Source organism: Mauremys reevesii, linkage group 7 (genome assembly GCF_016161935.1).
Source record: "Mauremys reevesii isolate NIE-2019 linkage group 7, ASM1616193v1, whole genome shotgun sequence".
NCBI lineage: Eukaryota > Metazoa > Chordata > Testudines > Geoemydidae > Mauremys > Mauremys reevesii.
The window spans coordinates 122,673,976-122,701,560 of NC_052629.1; the positions used below are offsets into that span (position 1 = coordinate 122,673,976).

General features: G+C 40.8%; 1 protein-coding gene across 28 annotated transcripts in view; it reads left to right on the top strand.

The window, feature by feature from the left end:
- Nucleotides 1–27,585, top strand: part of FHIT (fragile histidine triad diadenosine triphosphatase) — a 997,853-nt gene that overhangs the window by 92,500 nt on the left and 877,768 nt on the right. For 7 of the 28 annotated variants that reach the window (XM_039481722.1, XM_039481727.1, XM_039481721.1 and 4 more), the window contains one exon: nt 17,061–17,260. The exons of the other annotated variants lie outside the window; for them this stretch is intronic. The gene's annotated coding sequence lies outside the window, so the exon portion shown is untranslated. The remainder of the gene's footprint in view (nt 1–17,060; nt 17,261–27,585) is intronic. 28 annotated transcript variants of the gene reach the window in all.

Below are 27,585 nucleotides of genomic sequence, written 5' to 3' on the forward strand. Positions count from 1 at the left end.
CTTTTTGAAATTCAATTACTTTATATCCTTATTTCAGACCTAAAATTCAATCTAGTAAAGCCTTGTTAAATGCAATTTTGTGTAATGAGTGATGCTGGGATTATGATTCATCACTCATTTTCTTAATTAGCAGCACTTGACTTTATCCACCAGAGCACCTGATTTGAAAACTGATATTTTTTTTCAGTTAAATAAAATAATGTTTTAGGGCTTAAAGGTTTTTTTGAAATGCCATACAACTTCTCCTCCCTGATTGCTCATTACCAATAACACAACACCAATCTAGGGTGCAGAATTGTGATACAACCTGATCTTTTCTCAGAGTGTTGTTGCTGCTGTTGAGGTCATGTAACAAGCACATAACCAAGCGCTAATGTTTTTAAACAGAAAAATCATGCACTGTGACATTCTCATCTAATTTAATTAAACTGGTTTCTGCAGTTTCAAATGCCACAAATCTATAACATCTGGGTTGATCTAATCTTCAAGAGACAGGCCATTTTCAGGAATAATGAACTTTTCAGCGCTGCTTTCTCCTTCCAGTCTCATACTTCTCACACCTTGTTCTCTGTTTTAGGCAGATGGTAGCAGTTCACCACCCAGATTTTGATTTTCTGAGAAGCTTCATTTTTAGTTTCTCATCCCAGAATGAACAGTGCTTCTTAGATAATTACTAAGATAATACTTCCAGGACTATCTCTTTGGTTTGTGTTTTTATATCGCCTAGCACAATGGAGCCCCATGGGCTTCTAGGTGCAGCTGTAATATAAATAATAAAATATAATAATGGAAAAGAACAGTAAGGAGCATAAATGCTCCTTACGTATCTCACCCATGTTGGATATAATTATTTGGGGCACCTCTGTAGATTCAGTTATGTACAACTATGCTTGCTAAACTTCAGCTTTTTTTATAATATGTTAGATAGGATAGTTTTCCAGTGTTCACATCTTGTTTTTTTGGACTGGGGAGAAAATGGCTAGAATCAAAGAACAGTGTTTTAGTAAGAAAATGCCTGCTCTTTCTGCCACTCAGACTTTTGAAGGAGAGAATAGACTGGATTCTGCAGATTTGTAGATCGGAGATGCAAAAACAATAAAACGAACAGGTAAAAACTTCCTATATTCATCAACCTACTTTTCTCTGCACGTAATATGACACTTGCCTGAGGAATGGAGCACATGGTGAAAAGCAACTGTACAGAGACAAAGGGAAATCTAGTAATTAAACCCTTCCGAAACGTCAGAAATATGTTGTAAATGGCCGGAGATAGCCAGCCATGAGAACTCTCTTAGATCCTGGAGAGAATTGTCCACTAATATTTCCATTTAACTAACTGGAAAAATTAATGGGATAATGTGTTTTACTTTGAGTTTCTGATATTGACAGAACCTTAGCCATAAACTGCAGGACTGGAATAATCACATTGGACCATATTGCTACCAGCTTACCTACTTGTTCATGTTGAGTATACCTTACTCTTTGAGGCCAGTGGGAGCCGCAATCGGCCGAACCTGCAGACGCGGCAGGTAAACAAACTGGCCCGGCCCACAAGAACAAGTGGCGGACCAGCTTTGACAACCACTGTTCTAGGGTGACCAGACAGCAAGTGTGAAAAATCAGGCCGGGAGTGGGGGGGAAATATAAGAAAAAGACCCAAAAATCAGGACTGTCCCTATAAAATCGGGACATCTGGTCACCCTAATGTCTTCACTGGCTGCCTTTTCTCAAGAATGGATCAATGGCATGTAGGGAAAGCTAGGAACAGTGCGTGACCATAGTGTGTCTGGCTTTAGCCAACTCTAATAGTCTCTTCCTCATGGGCACTAAAATTCACTTTTTTCATATTGAACGAAACCAGATATTAAGTCTAGGACAGTAAAATGCAAAAGAGGAGTTAGATTAAAAGAACTGAGTAACATCAATTCACCCACCATGTTCATGTAAACTTCTGCCAGTCTCCAAGGTTGCATTGTGGGAAGATCCTACCAGCATAATTAGAGCTCTGAAGTGACTCTTTGTGGGTATTCAGGAAGAGGCCTATGGGTCTTTAAGCGCAATCTATGTGTATTCTCTGGATTTCACCAACTCCACATTGCTCCCACAGTACTGTATGTCTGGATAAGCCAGAAATGTTTGTTGTGTGGCTGCTTTGTGGATTTGTCTCTTTGCTGGCTCCATAGATGTTTTGTACCACTGTGGTGTCAGATTTTAGCTTTGAATTAACAGTATAAAAAGGGTACTAAGACTGCAGAGCTTCTAAAATCAAGCAGATGAAATATAATGTGCTCAAAATGTTTTATCTGGTAAACTATGTGAATATTGTTATTCCTGCTACAGTACCTCACCCTTGTATGTTATGAATAACCTTTTGGAAACCTGCTACCATAGAACTACTTTGTCTGTGGCATAGTCATCCTAGAAATAATTGTGAGGCTGAGGTTATGATTGTCATGGGGGGAACCTGTTATGTTACTTCATCCTTCTATAACTCTGGTTTCTTCCTTGCATGTATCATTTTGGGCTTTACTGCCCAACTGCCAATTTCCTTAAACAAAATTCCCCAAACCTTCAGGATTTAAAAAAATACTTGAGACATTCAGTATATATGCTTGCTATTAGCTCAATGACACTGATAGACAAGATTTCCTAATGCAAGCCAGTAATATATTTTATATGAGCACTTAGGTTTGGGAAAACCCAACTCCCAGTGCCAAGCATTGAAAGGATGATGAAAGAAGCTAAAGATTAATGTTGTCTCCCTGGGTTTCTCTTTTCTCCAGTTAACTTTGTTTTGTTCCCACATGCCAGTGGAGTCCCCATAGCTTAAAAGTTCCCCTGTACACATAAGTTCACATAGGACATATGGTATATTTTATTAACACTCTCATTTTGCTGTGATTCTCACAAATAGTGACTATTAAATACCCTTTCAACAAGGATGGTAAAATGTTTTCAAAAACAAAACAAAAAAAAGCTTAGTAACTGAAATGCTTAAAAGAAAAGTGAGTTTCTTACAGTTAAAATGATGGAGGAGATTAGACCATTGTATAATATAATTTATGGGAAGACTGAAAATCCTGTGATGAACTGACTGCTCAAATGACGTTTGCAAATGGTAATTTATGAGCAATAAGAAGGCCCAGACCCTGTTTTATTGTCATACTTTGGAAATATTATGCATTCCATGCCTCTGTCCCTATGGAAAAGGACAGATATAGAATCTGTAATAGCTGACCTGTGAGCACAATATAATCTAACCTTGCCATGGAAGAAGTACCAAATTGCAGCAAGGGGCGTTAATTTTTTTTTCCTTTTCTGTGGCCAATGGTTAGGTTGTGCCTTTTACTTCTAACGTATGCATCCCAACATACATTAGACTCTCCTTTGTAAAGCACTTTGAGATCTAAACATGAAAGACACTTTATAAGAGCTAGGTAATATTATGACTACAATGAAAATTAAGTGGTGTGAAGCACTCTCGACTCTTGACCACATTTATGCTTAGGGCTGTAGAAGTCTAGCAGCCAGAAAGAAGATCCATCTAGCAATAAGCTTGAAACAAAAAGGGAAACTAAGGCTTTGATCCTGAAAAGACTTACGTACATGCTTACCTTTGCCATGTGAGCAGTCTGTCTTGATAGGAAGATGTTTCATAGAAAGGATAAGATGTTAATAAACCATTACTGTTACAACAGGTCAAGTTGTTGCTAGTTTACTCAAATGACTACTGTCTGCACAACAGTAGTCTCGATGGGATTACTCACCTGTGTAAAGTTGAATACACGCATAAATCTTTTCCAAGAAGTGTGTAGTGAATATTTTCAGCGGGATGATTTCTTTTTGAGGATACACAGTAAGAAAAGTATTTTCTGTTTGTTTCAGTGTCATTTTATCTCATGAAGTGAGTAAAACAAAAGATTTATAAATTAATACCACTTATGTAAATAGAATAATTAGGATAAAGACTGATAAATCCTAAAATAATATATTTAAGGTGGACAAAAAATCTCTGCTCCCTTTTTCTGGGTTATTTAAATGTGACTACAGATTGGTATATGCGTGAAACAGATATCAATTCATTATCTCTTATCAAATATGTACCTTTTTAACATCAAATTCAAGCCAGTGCAAATTCCATAATTTCCTCCTTGCAAAACAAATAGCATAATAATGCCGGCTGTTACGATCTTGCCTTTACTTGGTAAATTAAAATAATCATTTTCACTTAGGGTGTTCTTGTGGAGTGGTTTTTATCAACTGCAAAGCTAAATGCATTTTCTTTGCTTAAATTGGGAAGCATACTGAAGGGCTGACAGATTTTGAGTGACAGAAAGAGAAGTGGTTTTCAAATGGCGATGTTGCCAAAGAAAGCAGAATTATAAAACCTGCCTTTTCTCTTTTTCAAAAGTGGTGTGATTCTCATGTGACTCCTCTACTCTTAAGATCTCTGATGTAAACCATAGAAATTTAGGGCTGGAAGAGACCTTGAGAGGTCATCAAGTTGAGCCCCTGTGGTTGTGGCAAGCCTAAATGGGTCTGTTTTTCACACCTAACTCAGTGATATAACAAGAGTTTAGCCTAAACAAGGAATCAATTTTTAATTAGTTTTTTAAATAATACCATATGAATTAACTCTTTAATGCTCCCCAATCGACTTGGCTAGCATCCTATTTTAAAAGACTCTTAGCTTCAGAATGCATATCACTTAATTTCGTCAAAATTAAAGTATGATTTCACAACACTCTGCAGTTAACTTGATGCATGGATGCTGTCAGTCATTGTGTCTTCTCTATAACTATGTAATTGGAAATATTAGATGTCCTGGGTTGAGGCTTTTGGATGTAATCTTTATAAATCAGATTACATTATAGGGCTTGCAGGCTGATGTTCTTATTTGCTACTATCTTTGTATATTTTGGAACATTTTCTGGATTTGAATAGGAACACATTAAATAGTAGGATGCAGTAGACTCCCCTCCCCTACTTGTAAAAAGTGGCAGGACTTATTCTAGTAGCCTTCAAAAATTACTTTGACAGTAACTCTAGGTATGCCTATATCTTATTAAGAATTGAACAACACCAGAGAACCCATAGATTTCCTTGATGTCTGGGCAAGAAATTCTTATCCTCCATCTAAGGCTTCAGCAAGCTATCATCTCACTACTTTCCAGCCACCATCAGCAGAGAGCGCAAAGGATTAAGCTGAGTTCTGAGCTTCGTGGTAGCATTTTCTCTTGTGCTAGTTAACCAGGTTGGCTCATCAGTTAAGTTCTGCTTAATTGTAGTTAACACTGTTCCAAGAAGCTCATGGCTAAGGGTCTGGATAGTCAGAAGCACGGAGATAAGAAGAGACTGGTAGTTACCCATCCTTGAGTGGAAATTTGGCTGGATTCTGTGTGAAAATGTAAGGATTGTTCTTGCAACACTTGTGAGGCAGAGTGATTCAGTGGAAATGGCAAAGAACAGGGAGTCAGTCAACATGGGTTTTATTTCCAGCTCTTTCATTGACTTGCTGTGTGATTGTACACAATTATAGGCATTCCATTATTTTTCTTATGAGTTGTTTCCTCCCCACATGACCGTCTTGTTTGTCTTATCGCAAAGGAGCAGCACAACCTCTGGAAGTAGCTGATTAAAACAACAAACTTGTGCTGTACTAGCAAAAAATACCTGGGCCACCATTTGGATGCTAAACCCTGAACCAACAACCAAAATGAATCACCACATCCAAGTTTCACAACAAAGTATCCTAAATGGTAAACCAGCTCACATAGCAAAACAAAATGTTAAGCAGGAACTTGCCTCACTCAGTAACAGCAAGGTCTACAATGTGCAGCTGAACCCCGAGGAGCTGACAATAGCAATGAAATAGCTGAAATGTGGAAAAGCAGCTGGAGTAGATGGTCTATCTAATGAACTATTACTATAGTTTGGGACGAGATCACAGAAGTGGCTACTTTAATTGTTGCATGGAGGCAATGCGGATACCCAAACTGTGGAGATGGGCTAAAGGAGTTGCACTACTTAAACCACATAAAGACCAGAACTCTGGAATGAGTTAATGACCAGTATCCTTCCTCTGCCCAACCTACAAACTATATGAGCAGATGATAATGGGTAGAATTGCACCAATATTGGAAGGGCATCTGACTGATGATCAAGCTGGTTTCTGCTCTGGATGTTCATGTTGTGGTCAAGTTGCAAACTTAACTCAATACATCGAATATGGCTTCAAAACCTGCAAAATTACAGGTGCTGTGTTTGTTGTTCTGTTGGCTGCTTATGGCAGTGTGAGCCATCATGCATTTCTGTTGAAACTGGCAAGAAGTTTGAGAAATAGCAAGATGTCCAGGGTCATCTCCTTTTTGCTTGAGAAGTGAAATTTCTTCGTTGAGATGGATGGTCAGAAAAGTTGATGGTGGGCTCAGCAGAATGGATAGCTCCAAAGTTCACCACCCTTGCTGTTTAATGTGAAGAGAAGTGACTGACAGAATTCCCTGGCATGCAAAGATTCATTTATGCAGATGATCTTTGCAATGCCACCAAATCAGAAATATTTGAGGACACTAAGTACATTCTAACTGGCTCTCAGAGTGTACTTGGAGAATACTGCTGCACATGGATCCTGAATGCCAACCGTATTAAGATACAAGTGTGTGCCTTCCACCTGAAACTCCCTCAGGCCAAGGAAAAACTCTGGATATCATGGAATGGTACAGTCCTTGAGCACTATGAACATCTGATATACCTTGAGGTCATATTAGACAGGACACTGACATTTCAAAGAGGATGTCAAGAGGTTGAAAAAGAAAGTGAACACCAGGAATTGTATACTCCAGAAACTGGCCAACACAAAATGGGGAGCTGAATTTGTCAACAATTGCAGAGTACTGTGCCCCAGTATGGTCACACTCAAGCCATGCACAGATGAACGCAATCAGTCCTGTAAGATCACTACAGAAGTTTCAAACAAATACCACACTGTCGCTAGACTGCCCAGTGGAGATTGCATCACCATCAGTGAGGCGGGATGACTTTAGTAAAAAGAAAAGACAAAAACATGTGCATGGTCCAAGGCATCCACTGTATAGACAGATTCCACCACCTAAGAGACTCAAGTCCAGAAAGAGCTGCGCCTGTGAAAATCACTTACCCCAAAATACCACTGTGGAAGGTTACGGAATAACAAAATGACAGGAAATACCAATGATTTTGGAGGGCCTGGGTCCTTCAGAACAACTCCTTCCAGGTGCTGACTTTGAATGAAAATACTGGTGTACTCTAAATGGAGTGATAGCTGGGGTGGCAAGGAGTGGTGGTAATATGATCATGTGGAAACTGAGGAATGAACATGAATGTGGAGAGCCTAGGCAAAAACTTGAACATTGCATGGTTCAGTTCCCCTGTCAACATCCTGTGCTCCAAAGGAACTATTAGAGATAAATGATAAAACCAGTTCTTGGCTGCAGTTTTGGAGTGATAAGATATGGTGAGGATCACCTGTTTTGTCTTATACATTTTAATCTATTTGTATAGCGCCTTGCGCAATGGGGCTCCATCCTGGTTGGCCTCTAAACACTACCACAACATTCAACAATAGTAATCAAGTGAAGGTCTTAACCTTTCTGTCTGTTTCCATATCTGGAAAGCTGGGATAATAATGCTTATCCACCTTTGTCAAGTGCTTTGGAATCGCTGGATGAAAAATGATAAAAAGTGTTATATTACTCACATGAGTTGAATACATATTTGCATAATCAATGCCTGTGGTGAAAATAGATGGGCAAATTCTAAACACGCTGCTACCTTAAAAATGATATTCTTTCTCCCTTCCCCTAAGTTTGCCACATGACTGCCTAAAGATCATAATAAAATGTCTCTCCTAAATACACCTCTACCCCGATATAACAACAGTTTAGATATAATGCGGTAAAGCAGTGCTCGGGGGGGGGGGTGCGGGAGGGGCTGCATGCTCCAGCGGATCAAAGCAAGTTCAATATAACGCGGTTTCACCTATAACGTGGTAAGATCTTTTGGCTCCCAAGGACAGCGTTATATCGGGGTAGAGGTGTATATAATATTTTTGTTTCAAAGTAAGGAAGATTAAACCTTCAAGTCTATATTGAATGTTTCAGTTTTTATGTAGAGAAATTGGAGATAAACATCAATGTTGAGATTTATAGTTGGATCCACATTTGAAGCATGGCCTTGCTTTCCATATAACCTCGTGAGGGAAGCATAACGTAACACATTATGTACCCAGGGAGGCTTGCATGTGGGACCTCCTGAACTGGAGTTCTGCAAATCTCATGGAGGGGAGAAAGGCAGCCTTCAGCAACTGACTCATTCTGAGCCTTGATGCATAAGTCCTCAGTAGAATATTTTGTTTAATAAAATTCCCCAGTGATGCTAGGGATGTTTCTGAATTTGTTTTTAGACGTGAGCCTGCAGAAACGGAAATATAAATCCAGAGTTTAAAAGGTTTTTTTTGCATTATTTTACTTTTGGAAATCAAAATGGAGACAAGTGGACGCAAATGAATTGAAAGAATTTTCCTTGTAGATCTGAATTGTTAAACTAAAAAATATGGTAGTGTATAGTTTTTTTTACCTGACAGCGGTGAAGGATGATAATCTCCTGAGAGGATACCATCTAATGCTGACTTTAAATGAGCAACTGGCTTTGTGGCTACTGTAGACAGAAAGATGTCACTGCTGGTATGTTTCTTTCTGCTCTGGCAGTGTAGGGGAGCATGCCTTCTCCCTGATCACTGAAGTTGTCACTCTGAAGCAAAGACATACCTTTCCCAAACTTTGTAATCCCCAACTGTCTGACATTGTAAGGCAGATCTTTTCATGTATGGGAAATGTTATCCATCGCTACAGCTGTGTTTGTTTGTTTTTAAAGTGATTATAAATTTTATAACTTCTGTGTGTATAAGCATTGTCTGAATGAGCTCTCCCCTGACATTTTAGTGATGAGCTGGGGAAGAAGACTTCAAGAGCCAACCTTGTTTGCATGGGCACACCCACCATATCTAGGTGCTCAGCATGATGGGACTGCTTTGCCCAAATTATCACTTTTGGCTGAGTTGGGTCACAAATCTCTTTGTCATTAGGGCAGGGGCACTAAAGGGTTGTTATCCTTTTTGTGTGAATCAAGGGCAGCAGAACTGTGCTTGGCGTTCCCTGTTTGAGGGACTCACCCTCAACTAAAGTGCACTTGCTAGGCAGAGGACAGGGGTGCCAATGCCCAGTGAGTTAAGAGAGGGTGGGGATGGGTATTTGTACCTGGTGGTGAAGAGACCATTTGACACTTCCTCTTTCTACTGTGTAATAACAGAGCTCATTAAGACTCAATTGAGAGTCTTGTTACACACCACAGAGCTGAAATAACTGATAAGCAGGTCTAAGCATTAGTCCTGCTTTGGGACAGTGTCTCTGATGCAAGAGACTGCCCATATGCATTAGCAGTGCGGCTCCTGTACTAACAGCTGAAATCACTGAGAGCTGTGTCAAGTGGTGGGACCAGAAGATATTCTCACAGAGAGGAGCAGTTGCCCACAGAGCAGTGATCAGCCAGCAGGGCGGTGGGCAAAGTGGAGTGGTAAGTGAGTGACTGGACAGTGGAGCGAGCAAGGTGCCTTCCTGTCCCCTCTCAAATGAATGCTGGGTAATTTCCTTCCTTTTAATAAAAGTTTATTTTCTACACTCAGACTTTGTGCTTGTGAGAGGGGAAGTATTGTATCTTAGAGGTCCCCAGGGGGTGGTACGTAGCTGTCCCAGTTTACTGGGTGGGGGCTCAAGCCGGTTTTGTGTTGTATTGTTGAAAAGGAACTCCTAGGTATTGAACCCAGCCCTTGTTTCTGCCAACTCCAGCTGGCAAAAGGATTACCTGTGTATGGAGTGAAATACCTGTGATGGAGTACACTCAGTATTCACTTTGATCAAAGGAAAATTAATTGTTTTTTGTTAAATCCTACTGATATCAAATTTTGTCTGCAGATGATGATGTACATAAATTTTAGAAAATTGTATGTAAATATACTCATTAGTGCATAGTAATATTGAACTCCTACTTTGGCCCTGGGACAATTTGTCTTTTCACAGCACAAAAGACTATTACTGTTTATTAAAAACAGTAATTAGTTTTCCAGTTTTTTTTTAAGATGATATTAATTCCCACTCTGTCTTTCCATCTTATACCTGAAGAACTCACAACAAAGAAAACATGTTTTTCTTCTCTAAAATTTTGTAAAGAAGTTTCTAAACAGACCTTAAATATATCCTAACATTTCAATCAGTGGAGAGAGGGTGAGTAATTTCTTTTGGTGGGTACAAGTGGTTAGGAATGAAAAAAGGCCCAATCCTGAAAACATTCCTGCATTTTTACAGAATTGGCATGAGGTGACAATAGCAATTCACGTGTGGCTGTACTCACTCATTATTTTGCTAACTCTTATTAACAATATATCTCATGGACTCCCTTACTGCTTTTGTTTTAGAATCTTTATTTATTGATATAATAAAAAAATCTCAGTACGATTGGAAATCTGTGCACTTGGCGCATAACATAAAAAGAAATCGTTCACCTCAAATAGTTGTTTTAATTCCATTCATGATATATTTATTAATATAATTTAATGTGAACTTGTTTTGAATAGGCACATTTCTTTTTATTGTAACTCTTTAATGGTATTGTGATCAATGGTGGCCGATTATAAAATGTGTGCAAAACACGTTGCTAATGGCACAAATGGACCAATCACTGTAGAGACTATTTAAGTACCCCTCACTGTGCAAGTGGCAGGTGTTCTGAGATCTCTTTGTGCACTATTTGTTGGGCACCGAAGAGGTGGGTCAGAGAGAGTGAATTAATTAAATTCATGACTTTTATAAGGGTGTCCTGCCATTTATAAATCACTGAAAGTAAACGTCTCCATCTTTCCATACATGTTTTAGTTCTCTAACAATGTTTCCTTTTCTGTTGTCTTTTAGACATAATTTTTCAACTCAGCTGTATAAATCTATTTAAAAACTGCACACAGTGGAGTACTGAATCAGAGGCACCCGTGAGATAAATACATATATATATTCAGAATTAGAGAGGAGTTTGAACCAAAACCTTGGCTGCAGATCCTCCATAACTTAAGGTGGTTAGAACCAAATCAGGTCTGAATTTCAGAGCTGGTCATTTCCTATGACTGAATCAGACATCCTGAATCCCCTCTGCTCTTTTCTCAATCAGGGCTTGCCCACACAGTGAGCTGCAGTCTCCTCATGGCCATTGAGTGCATGGCAGGCTAGTGCGCTGTACATTCGCTCCTTGGCTTGCCATGCTTTAACTGACGGTGTGGACAAGCCCTTACATTCCTTTCTGCTTTATACGTGTGCTGTGTATAGTTCGGTTGCTTACTGGCACTTGCACTTGGTTAGTGAATAAAAGCTAGATCAGTGACTGAAAGTCTAATATTATGGAATCCGACTGAGCTAAGGTATCAGAAGACAAATGTACAAAGTTATATATTCTTGTTACTGAAACAACTTGGGATTCTATGTATTCATCTCATTTAAATAATCTATCAATAAATTTATAAAAACTCAGGCCTCATCAATCCATCAATCATTTATTTAATAACTAACTAGTTGTTCTTGTGACCCTATTAACTTAATGTAAGTAAATCTCATACAAATGTTACCTGGCCTGTATAAAATGTTCTCTTTTCAATTGGGAGCAACATTTTGAGTTTTACTCTGATCTGAATTTGAACATAAGGTTTTACTTTAGCACGTCTGCAGCATTTTAGCCTAAGCAGAGCCCTTGCACATCCAAACATAGAGTTGGAAGCTGCGCTTAGTAGCATACTTCCAGGGCCGGCTCTAGGCACCAGCGCTCCAAGCATGTGCTTGGGGCGGCACTTTCCAAGGGGCGGCACTCCGCCCCCCCTTTTGTTTTTTGCTTGGAGCGGCAAAAAGCCGGGAGCTGGCTCTGTCCGGAGCCCTGCCGCTGGAGAGCCAGAGCATCGTCCCCTGGAGCCGAGCCCGGGCTGCGGTGGCGAGAGGGGCTCCCGGAGTTTGTGAGGAGCTGGGGAGGGAGGGAAGCAGGGCCCGGGATGCAGGGAGGGAGGAGTGGTCCTGCTGCTGCCACCGCTGCTGCTCTGAGTCACCCCAGGGCGGCGCGGCGTTTCCCCGCCCCAGTGGGCTGTGCAGGGCGCCGCCGGGCTGGGCAGGGGGCGCGGATCCTGACTCGTGCGCTGATGGGGCGAGTGGCTGGGCAGCCCGAGCTGCAGGGAGAGGCCACTGCCCCCTCCTGCCCCCGGACTCAGCCTGCCATGCACCTCCCTCGCCTCAGCCCTGCGCTGCTTGCCCCAGGCACCCACAGCACCAGGGTGGGGAGAGGCAGAGCCTGGCTCCGAGAGGGGCAGCGGGGGACCCCCGCGGCTTGGGCACCTGGGGGTCAGTGTCCGTCCTCTCGGCTCTGCCTGCACAGGGCTGGGGAAGCAGCTGTCAGCGCCTGGCCCTCTCAGACATTGCACCCCCCATCCCGCTCGCAGCCTCTTCATTTGTACCTCCCCCCATCGCTCCTTCACTGCACCCCTTCCCCTTGTACTCTCGCTTCACCCGCATCTCTCCCTTTGTACCCTCCCCCAGCCCTCTCCTCCCGCACCTCTTCTCCCGCAACCCTCCTGATACCCCCTCTCCTCCACCCTCCTCCGTGGGTACATCACACCCGCTTCTCTGCCAGTGTAGAGCCCCCAAGCACCCCCACACCCACTCCTCTGCCCGAACCCTCTTTACTAGATCCCCATCCCTTGCCGGGTACAAGGTTTGAGGGTTAGTCCCTATGCCTTCCATGTGCATTTGGAGCTCTAAAGATGGGATTGCAGGGGATGGGGGGGCGAGATTTATACTAAAGTGAAATAAAAATAGGAGAAACAGTTTGATCCCCACTGCAAGTGTAAACGGAGATTGCCGTGGTGAACGAGGAGGTCATGTTTGTGGGGGGAGCCCAGGGCTTGGGTGGCAGGTGGTGTGGGTGGGGGAGGGCACTCATGGGGAGGGGAGAGCCCAGGGCTGTGGTGGGGAGCAGCCAAAATTTGTTTTGCTTGGGGCGGCAAAAAACAAACTTCATGTTTTTGCTGTGATGACAAGGATGAAGGTCTGGAAATTTGGCATATCCCAAACCTCTACTTGATTCACCTCTTAGCATTTGGCTAAAATTAGTTCAGCATCTGAAATGCCCTCTATTGAGGAACTGTACACTTGCAGGGAGTGCACTCAATGATCACGTAAGACTTTTCTGTTTCTCCCAATGATGAACATACCAAGACGTTTAAAATAATTATTCAAGAGTGTTATATGCAACTGTTGCTTGATACTGCCCTTTCCATAGGCTGAACATGATGTACTTTTATAGAAGATATTTTGGCTGCACATAACTAATCAAGGCTTAATATTTTGTTTAAATATAGCTCCTGTATTTACTAAAAGCATAATAGCATTTATACAAACCTATCAGAAATACTAAAACACAATAGCAGAAACTGAGAGTTTCAAAACACATATTGGAATGTGATCACAGTCTCAGTTTGTTTGCTTCTAAAAAGACGCTCTCTGAGGCTAGGAAACTGATGTGTTTATTGTCGTCTTATTAGGGTTCTGTTACTTAATTGCATTACTGAAGATCTCCACTTCTCTGGCATCCCAGTGATAATAAGTATAGACTTCTAATATATTTCCTGTTGCTGTTTTGAACATACTGCTTGTGATTTAAAAAATTACATAGACAAGCTGTAAGAAAAACTTACTCATGCCTGAAAGTTGGTTAATATCAATTATGCTCTTGTGCCTAATAACCCATGGAAAGGAAACATATCTTGTTTGTTACAAATATCCTGTGCCAAATCATGAATAAACAGCTGCTTTGTTTTAGTGGGTATTTACAGCATCACTTTAACTACTTTGACCCTGCTCAAAGAAATAATGAAGAGCTGGATGCCAGTGATGTTGATAAACCGTGGCAATTTCTGCATTGTGTCCTTATAGCTTCTTCTGCTTCAGTCTCCATTATTTAAATTACTTCTCATTACAGTCACACCATTAACTGGAAGTGCAGCAGTCTGACACATAGGAATAAAGCCAGCCAGGACACTGAGACTCCTCTTTTTAGAGTACCAAACTTTCAAATTTAAAAATAAAAATCATACAAGAAAGAGAACTTTATATCTTTATAAGTTTCTCTACTGTATAATTATGGGAAATGAAGAAAATCCCAAAAGACTTCAAAACATCTCTTTCCTGTGCAACACAAATGTTAAACAGACTTCGCATGTCTGATTGGAACAATTTACCCAGGGCAGAGCTGGATTTTCCATCACTGACCATTTTAAAATCAAGATTTGGATGTTTTTCGAAAACACATGGTCTAGGAATTGTTTAGGGGAAGTTCTATAGCCTGTGTTCTACAGGAGGTCAGACTAGATGATCACAATGCTCCCTTCTGGCCTTGGCATCTATGAAATGTTACACAGCAATTGGATTGGGGGGGATGTGGGACGGAATCTTCCTCCATTCTAGTTTTGAAGTTTCTTTATGGCTGAACCATTTTGTTATGGGTCCATACCCTTGCATTTTAATTGGCTGACCCTATCCCCAAAGTCTCCTTGAACTAGAGTGGATAAAGAGAAGTAGCTTGCAGAAATATCACTGTCATGTTAACTGCACTGGTTCCATTGCTTGCAGGAACTTCCACAGTATACACTTGGCTTGGATTTGGATTTTTGGATTATTTGGATTTTATTTTTAAGATATAATGATTGTGTTAGATGGTATTGTTCATTAAGTTGTAAATAGTACATGTTTGGATAGGAAATTTAAGATAAGTTCAGAGTGAAAAGATTAATATTTTATATTTATATGTCTTCTTTGACTTAGTTTTTTTGAACATACGCATTTGCCATAGCAACAAAGATAAGTATTGTGACAAATTTTAACATTTTGATGTTTATATAAGATTAAGTTTTTTGATAACTGAAAAAATAAGATGTAGTGTCAGGATTTTTAATTAGTCTTGTCATCATCATCATAGCTTGTTGCTCCCAAACCACAGCCAAGACATGGTGTTGTCACTTACCTAAAAGAGTTCCTTGAGATCCAAGGATGTTGACATAGACACTGCAGTGTTCAAGTGTTTGCTTAGGCTAGACACATTCACATTTGAGGTCCTTCCTCGGCTTCCCCTTGATCATATTTTTAACACTCTTTGTCACCCTAGTTCTTGCTTGATTTAAAATACACTAGTATTTTCATTTGAGGTTAGAGCCTGGGAGCAGTTGTTCTGAAGGAACCAGGTTCTCCAAGATCATTGGAATCTCTCACCATTTTAACAATGAGGAGTCCTGTGGCACCTTATAGACTAACAGATTTATCTGGGCATAAGCTTTTGTGGGTAAAAAACCCACTTCTTCAGATGCATGAAAAAACTTCTCACCATTTTTGTTACTGCCACTTATTTTGGCATAAGTGATTTTTCAGAGTCTAAGGTCTTTTGGGATTTGAGCCTCTTGGGTGGTGGAATGTGTCCAAAAAGTGGATATCTTGGATCATGCACCTGTTTTTGTTTTGTCTTTTTTCTGGAGTCAGCCCATATCACTGATGGTGGTGCAATCTAGCAACTGTGTAGGAGTTGGTTTCAAACTCCCTGTGATGATCCTACAGGACTGATTAAGTTCAGTATCAATGCTGTGGGCTTGGCCCGAATTTGACCATACTGGGGCACATTACTCCACACACAGGATGCATGTAACTCAGGACGAGATTGGTTGCTTGGAGTGTTTTGGGGTCAGCTCCCCATTGTGTTGGCCAGTCTCTGGTGTACACGGTTTCTGGATTTCACTTTCTTTTTCAGCTTCTTGATATGCCTTTTGAATATCAGAGTTCAATATAATGTGACCCCAGGGGACACTGGATGTTCATTGTTCACTGGATTGTACTATCCCACGGTATCTGGAGTTTTTGCTTGGCCTGATGGTGTTTCAGGTAGAAGGCACACATTTGTTCTTGCTGGGGTTGGCATTCAGGAACCACATGTGACAGTATTTTCTGAGTACACTCAGGAAGCCATTTAGAATATGCTTAGTGCCCTCAAATCTTTCTGATGGGGTGGTGATGTAAAGTTAATCTGCATTGATCAATCTTTGCATTTTGGGGAGTTTTTGCTTGTCAGTTGCGTAGACTTTAAACAGCAAGGTTGATAGCAATGAACGTTGCGGTAATCCATTCTGTTGAATATGCCATAAACGTTTCTAAACATCCATCTCACCAGGCTGGTAATTGGCAGCCCAACTACAATGGACATTATGACACAGCTCAGCCTGAGGGAATAAACAATGTCTTAGAACTGGAACCACAGAGAGAAGGGAAATGTTTTCCAAATTGTACATGTGATGTGAATATCCATATCTCATTAATGTATAATTGGAATTTTGTGTGTTATATAATTCCTGTGTGTCATTTTGAAATTTACAATCTAGAACTGACAATACCATACTTAGAGGAAGTTTTACCAGCGACTCTTCAGTGGAAGCAGGATTGCGCCCTCTAGGATAGCTTTTTAATTGGAAAATTAGCTTTGATGCTTACCTTTTAGTTACCTTAGAGACTAACAAATTTATTTCAGCATGAGCTTTCATGAGCTACAGCTCACTTCTTCGGATGCATAGAATGTATGCATACTTCCACCTTTTCATGTTCTCTGTATGTATAAATATCTCCTGTCTGTGTGTTCCATTCTATGCATCCGAAGAAGTGAGCTGTAGCTCACGAAAGCTCATGCTACAATAAATTTGTTAGTCTCTAAGGTGCCACCAGGACTCCTGTTCTTTTTGTGGATACAGACTAACACGGCTGCTACTCTGAAACCTGCCTTTTAGGTGTCGTTTTTAAGATGTTAAGATTACAAATAAAAGGCTACATGTTCACAGCCATGCGATAAGAGGTATGTCCAGTAATAATGGCTTACATACTTTGAAAGTATTTGTCTCTGTTTATGTTTTACAGGACGTGCATGCATAAACCCTCATTAATATAGTCTAGCAGGATTAGTCTGTACCCTTAACAGCAAGACAGGTATCTGAAATTTCACCTGCTCCTCTGTCTAGCTGGCTAAATGCTAGTGCTGTTGTGAGAAGAGTTCTGCTCTAGAGGAGTGCGTGTGCTGCAGTTAGGATGTGCTTGTGAGAACCTAAAGCTATGATGTGGTGAGTTTGTAACCTAATGGCAATGTAATAAACTCACATGTCTGTACATTTATTATTGATCTGTAATGGATGAAACTCTATTGCATATCCCTTCCCTCTTCAGTTCACAAATAGAGGTCAAAATATTTGGAGTGGAAAGGTTGAAAGTCACTAATGCTTCAGATAGATTGATCCTTCCCTACTAAAGTCAGTGGTACTGTTTCCATTGAATTGTATGTGAGCAAGATCAGACCCATATGCAAGTGGCTGATCATCTCTAGGTCAGAAAACATTGCATGCAGTTGTGAATATAAAAATTGCATGTGTAATTCATACTTAATTTAAATGCATGTATAAGGCACAGATTTTTGTACATGTAATTTTCTCTGTCTGCTCCTGTGTTATAATTAAAAATTCAAAATGGCATATGGAGCTTGTGTGCTCAAATCACATTAATTTTTTGAATTAAATAATCCCTACTTCTCTCTTGGAATTAATGTTTATGTGTAACTTGTTTATACTCTATTTTGAACATTTAGTGATAGAAAATCTTTCTTTTGATACTTAGATACTTTAGTAAAGAGCAATTAGGTCAACAGATTGTTGGGGAAATTTTACTGCCTTTTTTCTCAGCAATGCTTGTGCTTAACTTCTGCTTGATTCAGTCTCATTGACATATTTAGAGGTTATTCATCTCAGTGTTTAAAGATTGGCCATTTATGTTTAAATATTGGTGTTTGTCATGTGTTTATATGGAGTTAAGAGCCAGTATAGGTCCAACTCTAGAAACTGTTCAATAAGAAAGCCTTCTAGAAAAGTATCCAAGTACTTAAATGATGATGTACATTAAAGATGCTTAAGGACGAGGCTATTGGGACATTTCTGGCATTCTGAGTTTCTGATTTTGTTGTTTGTTAGAACAATCTTATGCCTGCTTTTTAGTTCAGATGAAAACTTACCTTAAAAATATCACCATTATCTTTTAAGGGAATGGTACCAAATATTCATTTTGACTGACTAATTTGCAACTAAATCAGAAGCAGTTTAGACAAAAATAATTTTCTTAGTATATTTGCTTGTATCACCGTATTTATTTAGATTTTATTTTTAAGATATAATGATCAATGTAAGTAGATAAAAGAATTTGCCCAAGATGACTTAATAGGTCAGTTTCAATAGGGGCATAGATAATTAGAGGCTCTTTAAAAAAAGTTTTTTAGGTTTCATAGCAAAGTACAATACTTAGATAGGAGAAAAACTGAGAAAAATATAACACAATTCCTTCCAGTAGTAGTTTTTACTCACTATACCTTTTCCCAAAGAAGTCTCTGACAATTACTGAAGAAAATAAACATCAATAAAAAAAAATCAAAAGTTTCAGATAGGCAAGGTGATTGAGATAATGTCTTGTAGTGGACCAACTTCTGTTGCTGAGAGAGAGAAGCTTTTGAGCCACACAGAGCTCTGTGAGTTCAGGATCCTGACACAAGGAAGAAAGGAGAGCGGCAGAATACAGACCCTGGACTTCAGAAAAGCAGACTTTGACTCCCCCAGGGAGCTGATGGGCAGGATCCCCTGGGAGAATAACGTGAGGGGGAAAGGAGTCCAGGAGAGCTGGCTGTATTTTAAAGAATCCTTATTGAGGTTGCAGGAAAAAAACCATCCTGATGTGTAGAAAGAATAGTAAATATGGCAGGCGACCAGCTTGGCTTAACAGTGAAATCCTTGCAGATCTTGAACACAAAAAAGAAGCTTACAAGAAGTGGAAGATTGGACAAATGACCAGGGAGGAGTATAAAATTATTGCTCAGGCATGCAGGAGTGAAATCAGGAAGGCCAAATCACACTTGGAGTTGCAGCTAGCAAGAGATGTTAAGAGTATCAAGAAGGGTTTCTTCAGGTATGTTAGCAACAAAAAGAAAGTCAAGGAAAGTGTGGGCCCCTTACTGAATGAGGGAGGCAACCTAGTGACAGAGGATGTGGAAAAAGCTAATGTACTCAATGCTTTTTTTGCCTCTGTCTTCACAAACAAGGTCAGCTCCCAGACTGCTACTATGTGGAGAAAGAAGTGGTTCAGGACTATTTAGAAAAACTGGATGAGCACAAGTCCCTGGGGCTGGATGCGCTGCATCCGAGGGTGCTAAAGGAGTTGGTGGATGTGATTGCAGAGCCATTGCCCATTATCTTTGAAAACTCATGGTGATGGGGGGAGGTCCCTGATGACTGGAGAAAGGCTAATGTAGTGCCCATCTTTAAAAAAGGGAAGGAGGAGGATCTGGAGAACTACAGGCCAGTCAGCCTCACCTCAGTCCCTGGAAAAATCATGGAGCAGATCGTCAAGGAATCAATTCTGAATCACTTAGAGGAGAGGAAAGTGATGAGGAACAATCAGCATGGATTCACCAAGGGCAAGTCATGCCTGACTAACCTAATTGCCTTCTATGAGGAGATAAGTGGGTCTGTGGATGAGGGGAAAGCAGTGGATGTGTTATTCCTTTACTTTAGCAAAGCTTTTGATATGGTGTCCCACAGTATTCTTGCCGGCAAGTTAAAGAAGTATGGGCTGGATGAATGGACTATAAAGTGGAAAGAAAGCTGGCTAGATCGTTGGGCTCAACGGGTAGTGATCAATGGCTCCATGTCTAGGTGGCAGCTGGTTTCAAGTGGAGTGCCTCAAGGGTCGGTCCTGGGGCCGGTTTTGTTCAATATCTTCATTAATGATCTGGAGGATGGTGTGGACTGCACTCTCAGCAAGTTTGCAGATGACACTAAACTGGAAGAGTGGTAGATACGCTGGAAGGTAAGGATAGGATACAGCGGGACCTAGACAAATTAGATGATTTTGCTAAAGAAACCTGATGAGGTTCAACAAGGACAAGTGCAGAGTCCTGTACTTAGGATGGAAGAATCCCATTCACTGTTACAGACTAGGGACTGAATGGCTAGGCAGCAGTTCTGCAGAAAAGGACCTAGGGGTTACAGTGGACAAGAAGCTGGATATGAGTTGACAGTGTGCCCTTGTTGCCAAGAGGGCTAATGGCGTTGGCATTGGTGAGGCCTCCTCTGGAGTACTGTGTCCAGTTTTGGGCCCCACACTACAAGAAGGATGTGGAAAAATTGGAAAGAGTCCAGCGGAAGGCAACAAAAATGATTAGGGGGCTGGAGCACATGACTTATGAGGAGAGGCTGAGGGAACTGGGATTGTTTAGTCTGCAGAAGAGAAGAGTGAGGGGGATTTGATAGCAGCTTTCAACTACCTGAAAGGGGGTTCCAAAGAGGATGGATCTAGGTTGTTCTCAGTGGTGGTAGATGACAGAACAAGTTGCAGTGGGGGAGGTTTAGGCTGGATATTAGGAAAAACTTTTTCACTAGGAGGGTGGTGAAGTACTGCAATGGGTTACTTAGGGAGGTGGTGGAATCTCCTCCCTTAGAGGTTTTTACGGTCAGGCTTGACAAAGCCCTGGCTGGGATGATTTAGTTGGGGATTGGCCCTGCTTTGAGCAGGGGGTTGGACTAGATGACCTCCTGAGATCCCTTCCAACCCTGATATTCTATGATTCTATGATTCAGGTCTGGGAAACATACTCCCAGTGTCACAGCTAAATACAAGGTGGAACAGTTTCAGATAGTCCACCCCCAGTTTGCAGGGGGTAGAGAGGAAGGAGATAAATCCAATGTGCCACTAAGTATAAAAACAAAAGCTTCTTGACCAAGAAAATATAGCTAAAGTAGCATATAACATAAAGTGTCTTACCTGCCATTTGGTGAACTAGGCTTGAAAGAAAGAGAAGAGGCGCGTATATAACATATATCTTGGCAGTAACACAAATGGATTGCCAAGCAAATTTAAACCAACCATGAAAAGCTGGCAGCCCAGGTAATTCAATGCAAAAGGGGGAAAAAGTAATGAAACAGCTCAATGTCCTCTTGTCTTAAAGGTATCATAAACTCTCAATCATTCAGACCCTCCCCAGAGTCACTCTATCAATTCTCTTCCTTTATCTTTAACAGACAACATGCGACTTCTCTGACCAAGAAGATATATCATAAAAACACTTGCAAGTATCATTGGTTGGTTAAGTAATAGACGTTTCAGGGCTATGCTTTGCAAGACTTTCCTTTGTACAGCAAACTCCTATCTTCTTTCTTGAGTGATCTGAGGAAGGTAAAATATAGTTGTAAAACTTCATCTGTTTTTCTCCACCTTAACAGTCTTTACTTAATGTTTTATATGGTCAACCACAAGCCTTTCCTTTTTATTTCCCAGTTATTCTACATAAGGATTTATAAATGGAGTCTACCACAAGATCTGACCCAAATATTCTGACTAAAATGATGCCCATAAAAATATCTTGAACTAATCTTCAGATCCAGTATGGGCTCCCAAAATACGTTGTTGGGATATTTTCTTTTATTACTCTTACCTGAAAAACATGTTAGATTATATTGTTCATGTTTCATATAGGTGTATTTTCCTATTTTTGTGTCAATTTTTAAAATATGTTTCATAAAAAAGTAACATAAACAAAGGGCACAGAGAAGAAATATTTGAAGTTACCAGCAATTCAAGACTGCACTGAACAGTAAAGAGACATTTGAAAATATATTTTTATTAATACATATGGAAATAAAACTAGTGTAAATGAATCACTCAAAGTTTGCACAAGGTTTCTTCTAAATATTCTCCTAACCAATTAGATTAAACAATATTTTCATAAACATGATTAAATTCTTTTCCTCCGAAACTTCACACTACACTTGTTTTTTCATGTTCTCTTCACTGATAATGTAGAGAGCTGTTGTAACCATATTTACAGCAGTTACTGTTATATGCTACAATTTTAATAAAGGCATTATAGATTTTAGTCTGAATTTATCTAAGTCAATTGTATGAAATTGAAAACATTAAAAATGTAAAAAGATAAAAATAATTAAATTAAAATAAAATGTTTAGTGTATATTACATTAATTTTTGTCTCAGTTTTGTATACTGCAGCAGTTTAATAGAATTTTTATAGTTTTTTATCCATAACTCTGTCTAGTTGTTTGAATATAAAATAGAGCTGAATAACACAGTACATCATTTGTAGATTGCTAATACCACATCCAATAATGTATCTGTGAAGACACAAGTGTAGTGAAGCAAGATATTAAACCTTTTAAAATATAGCTTAAGTTTACATAGCTGGCAGAATAACTTGTGAAGTTTCTAAACTGTCCCAAATGGTCATAAAGTACCATTTTTATGTCATGTAAGCAGATACCTGAGGTGGCACTGGCCATTCCTCTGGGAAAGGGAATCAAGTTGCCATCCTGATGCGCGCAGAGACTTCTCCCTATCTTAGCTGATATGACTCACTCCCTGGTTTAAGTGACAGCCCTGCTTACATACTGTGTATAAGAATGGGCCTAGCACCCAGGTTTGCAGAGTCTGGGATGGCTGACATTCCTACATTGCCACCAGGAGCTGTGTAAAAGTTATGCACCCCAGGAAGCACCACCCAAAGGGGCCAGAGCAACAGCACCCTATGGCATTCTGTTTAACTCTGGAGGGTGTCTCTGGGTATGGCTACACTTACAAATCTGCAGCGCTGGTAGTTGCAGCGCTGGTCGTCCAGCTGTGCAGGGCCAGCACTGGTGTGTGGCCACACCACAGCTACCAGCGCTGCAGTGTGGCCTCATTTGCAGCATTTGCAGCGCTGTTGGGAGTGATGAATTATGGGCAGCTATCCCAGCATTCAAGTGGCGGCAACGTGCTTTTCAAAAGAGGGGTGTGTGGGGCAGTGTGACAGGGACCGGGGGGGAAGAGAGAGTGGATTTTTGGAACTGACATTGTGCAAAATCAGAAAAATTTCCCACCCCCTTACTGTTAACTGCAAACAGCCTGCATCCAACATACTCTCTTTCCCCCCTCTGCCCCCTCCCCCTGTTTCTCTCAAGCAAAACGCAAACACTCAACCCCTGTGAATGACTCCTTTTCTCGCTGCTGGTCAAGCAAAACGCAAACACTCAACCCCTGTGAATCACGCAGGGAGGAGAATCTCATTTGATTGTTCACAGATTGATCACAGCAAACAGGAGCTGATAAGCAGCTCCCGTAGAGCAGCTCCGGTAGCAACGGAGCTCCGGAGGTTCACAACAAAACAAAGAGAGGCTGCATAACAAAACAAAGGGAGTAATTTAGTTAAAAGCATCCTGGGATACACCCTTATACCCTGGAGGCCAATAACAGCGCTGGTGTGTGGCCACACTTGATGACCAGCGCTGCAATCCTTATTCCCCATGCTGAGTGAGGTGTACGGCCAGCGCTGCAGCCAGGGAGTTGCAGCGCTGGAAGTGCCCTGCAGGTGTGGCCACTTACTAATTGCAGCGCTGGAAAGCCTCCACCAGCGCTGCAACTCGCAAGTGTAGCCGTTACTTCAGGAAGTTGTCTGGGCAACCCTGCAGACTTCTGGCTTGCTGCGACTCCAGATCTCACCTTGCTTTCTGATCTCCAGTTTCTGACCCCAGCCTGACCCTGACCCTGATTCTTGCCTCCTGATTCCAGCCTGGTAACTATTTCTGATATCTGACTCTTGCCTATTGATCCTGGCTCTAGCAATTACTCTGATCCCTGCTTGCTGACCGTTACCTCATGGCCATTCATGAGTTGTGGACACCAGCTCAGCTGTGACTGCCTACGGCCCAGTCCCTTACAGCCATGGCAGACCTTTCCCTTTGGACAGGTAGGAGCAGTAACCAGTCTGAAAGTAGAACTTTTTGGCTCCCTTGGGTGAGATCCCAGTGGGGCTCCTCTTCCTCCAGGTGTTCTGACTCTCAGAGACAGCCACAGCAAGCAGCTTAAGATCAAGTTTCCTGAAAAATTAAGGAAAAGTTAATGGAATAGTTGAAAACTAAAGTGAATGGAGAGTGATAAACATTATGCAGCTGTGAAGAGGCAGCTGCTGGCACTTAAGAGGAGCAAGTGGCTCTGGCAGGCACCTCTTAATACTCTTTACCTGGTTTTGGGCCTACAGGCATAGCTTTGTAAGCCAGCTGATTTGGCAGGCAGCTCTAAGGTCCCTTCAGAACATCTTGGTGTCAGAAGTACAGCTCCAAAAATCAGCAACTCAAGCAACCCTTTTGGACCAAAGCCTGTTCCTCTGGTCAAGAGCATAGTGGCAGAGTTATAAAATCCGGTGGGTTCCTGTTCCGTGAGATGGGAAGCCTTCCTGCCTTGGGACCCAATCTGTTATTTGTGTCTAACATCCTGCCTGAACTTCCTGGCGTGCTCCTGGTATTTCTTTTTTAAGAGCTCCAAGTTTATACAAATGTGTGGCAGACTCCTTTATTTCCTCAGTTTCCCCCACTCCCCACTTCAACAAACCCACCTCAAACCCACTTCAAAATGTATCCCTCATTTGTGGAGGACATTTAATTCTGAGGGAGAATATCAACCTCTGAGTTATTGGGGATCACATAAAACTGAAGTGCTTCTTGATATTACTTTCATTCACTTCATTCCTGCATCTGAGCTATTATCAATCAAGTAAAGCTGGAGAACAGTTCTTGGATTATCAAGGTTAGGGGCCATAGATGCAGAAAGCTTCTAAAAAGTTTAGGGCAGAGAGTTGGGCACTCATATATTGTGATGATGAGTGCCTCCAATGTGCATATAAATAAATATCTGTTTAGTAAGAATCTTGGCTACAGGGCCGGCCCTACCATTTTTGCCACTCCAAGCCAAAAAAAAAAAAAAAAAGGCACTCAGACTGTGCTGCCCCAAGAATGGACGGAGTGCTGCCCCTTAGCATGTGCTGCCCAGGCATGTGCTTCCTCTGCTGGTGCCTGGAGCCGGCCCTGCTTGGCTGAAGTATTTTATATTAAAACAATAATAATTAAACCTTCAAGCAGCCCTTGGAAGGTTTATAAATAGCCGTGGAAGAAGAAAATGAGTTAAATGTACCGGTACACTCTGCCTTGGAGAACTTAATTCAAACTCATTGGGAAAATTTCACCTGTACGGTTCCAAATTTTATAAGTTGCTCAAGGACAAACAGGGAATTTGGGGCTCACACATGCACATACTGATTATAGGTACAGGTAACTACTCATTACCTCAAGAAAGCAATATTTCTCCAAATGATTCTTTGGGTATAAAAAAAGAGGATAGTCTCCTTATTCTGGGGCTTCAAAGAATGTGTCGGCCAACTGATTATATGAGGAAAGTGCTCTTTTAGAGTGGATTTTAGGGAATTTTGATATGTATGAGTAAGGTTTTTAAAGAAATCAGAAAAATCTTAAACGATTGGCATTTAGCTTCCCGCGTAGACAGCATAGGATACATTCTTGGCGTCAGGGAGAGATATGACTTTAGTGTGATAGCCACTAAAGTAGTTTATAGTATCAGAGGGGAAGCTGTGTTAGTCTGTATCCACAAAAACAACAAGGAGTCCTTGTGGCACCTTAAAAAGTAACAGATTTATTTGGGCATAAGCTTTCATGAGTAAAAAATACACTTCTTCAGACGCATGGAGTGAAAATTACAAATACAGACATAAATATATATTGGCACATGAAGAAAAGGGAGTAACCTTACAAGTGGAGAACCAGTGTTGAAGGCCAGTTTAGTCAGAGTGGATGTGGTCCACTCCCAATAATTGATGAGGTGTCAATACCAAGAGAAAGTAGTTTAGTTACAGACCTGTTCCTAAGATCTCTCAGGAAAGTATAAACTCATAGTTCATGGTTTAAAGTGATTTTAGAGGATAATTTGTACAAAGCTGTTTAACGTGAGGGCTGAACAATGTTTCCATTCTTTAACAATACCAGAAAGTCCAGGTCTCCTCTCCAGGCAGAAAAATATGTGGGTGAAAGTCAATAAAGACAAGTACAAAGTACTACACTTAGAAAAGAAAAATCAAATGCACAGCTACAAAATGGGGAATAAGTGGCTAGGCAATAGTACTGCTCAAAAGGATCTGGCGCTTATAATGGATCATAAATTGAACATGTGATGCAGTTCTGAAAAAAGCCACTATCATTCTGGGGTGTATGAACAAGAAGGTTGTATGTAAGACACAGGAGGTAATTGTCTCACACTACTTGACACTGGTGACCCTCAGCTGGAGTAGTTTCCTGTTCCGGGTAACACACTATAAGAAAGATGTGGACAAACTGGAGAGAGTCCACAGGAGAACAACAATGATAGAAGGTTTAGAAAACCTGACCTATGAGGAAAAGCTGAAAAAACTGGGCATGATTAGCCTTGGGAACAGAAGACTGAAGGGGAGCCTGATAACAGTCTTCAGATACATTAAGGCCTTTATAAAAAGGAGGGTGATCAATTGTTTTCCATGTCCACTGAAGGTGGGACAAGAAGTGACACGCTTAAGCTGGAGCAAGGGCGATTTAGGTTAGATATTAGGAAAAACTTCCTAACTGTAAGGATAGTAAAGTACTGGAATAGGTTACCAAGGGAGGTTGTGAAATCCCTGTCATTGGAGGTTTTTAAGAACAGGTTAGATAAACACCTGATAGGGATAGTCTAGGTAATCTGGGTCCTGCTTCAGCACAGGGGACTGGACTAAATGACCCCTCAAGATCCCTTCCAGCCCTACATTTCTATGATTCTATGAACTACTGCCCCCCACCCAAATCAATGGCAGTTTTGCTTTGATGTCAATGGGGCGACAATGTCAGTGGCTCTTTGTGTCTAAGAGTGGATACAAGAGCCCCGCTCCCCTCTTTTGCAAGTCGAAAAGAATCAGTTCTCAGATGCAGGACTTCTCTCCATTTAGAATTTAAGCGATGTCAATATGTTTGTTTATGTGTATAGCCTCATCTAATTCACAGCTGCAGACACTTTTAGACTTTGCATTAATTATCACTGTATGGCATTCTTCTGGGTAACCTATCATGTTAAATTACAGATTCTTTCAATTGTAAGAAAAATGAATTCTTAAAGATTATATATTCAGTGGACGTTACTCAATTATAAATGTATTACTGAATTGCAGTTATTCACCTCTCTGCTGGGGTATTTTAAGTACAATCGTAGCTTCCATTAATGCTAATGGGTATTGCATATTCCATCCTCATCATGGTGCAGTGACTATTTATTACTATGTTCCCCCATTTTTGTATCAAACAAGGATGGTGATGGGCATGTCTGAAAATCAGGGCATTACATTGCTTTTGGTCCCTGCTTCAGAGAGAGAACTCTTTCTATTGGCCCTGACCCAAAGCTTTTTGAAGTTAGTGGGAGTTTTTCCATTGACTTATTAAACTTTGGATCAGGCTAATATAGAACAGTATAGCAACAGTGTGAAATCTTTTCTCACATATGGCCCAATTCTGCAAGATGT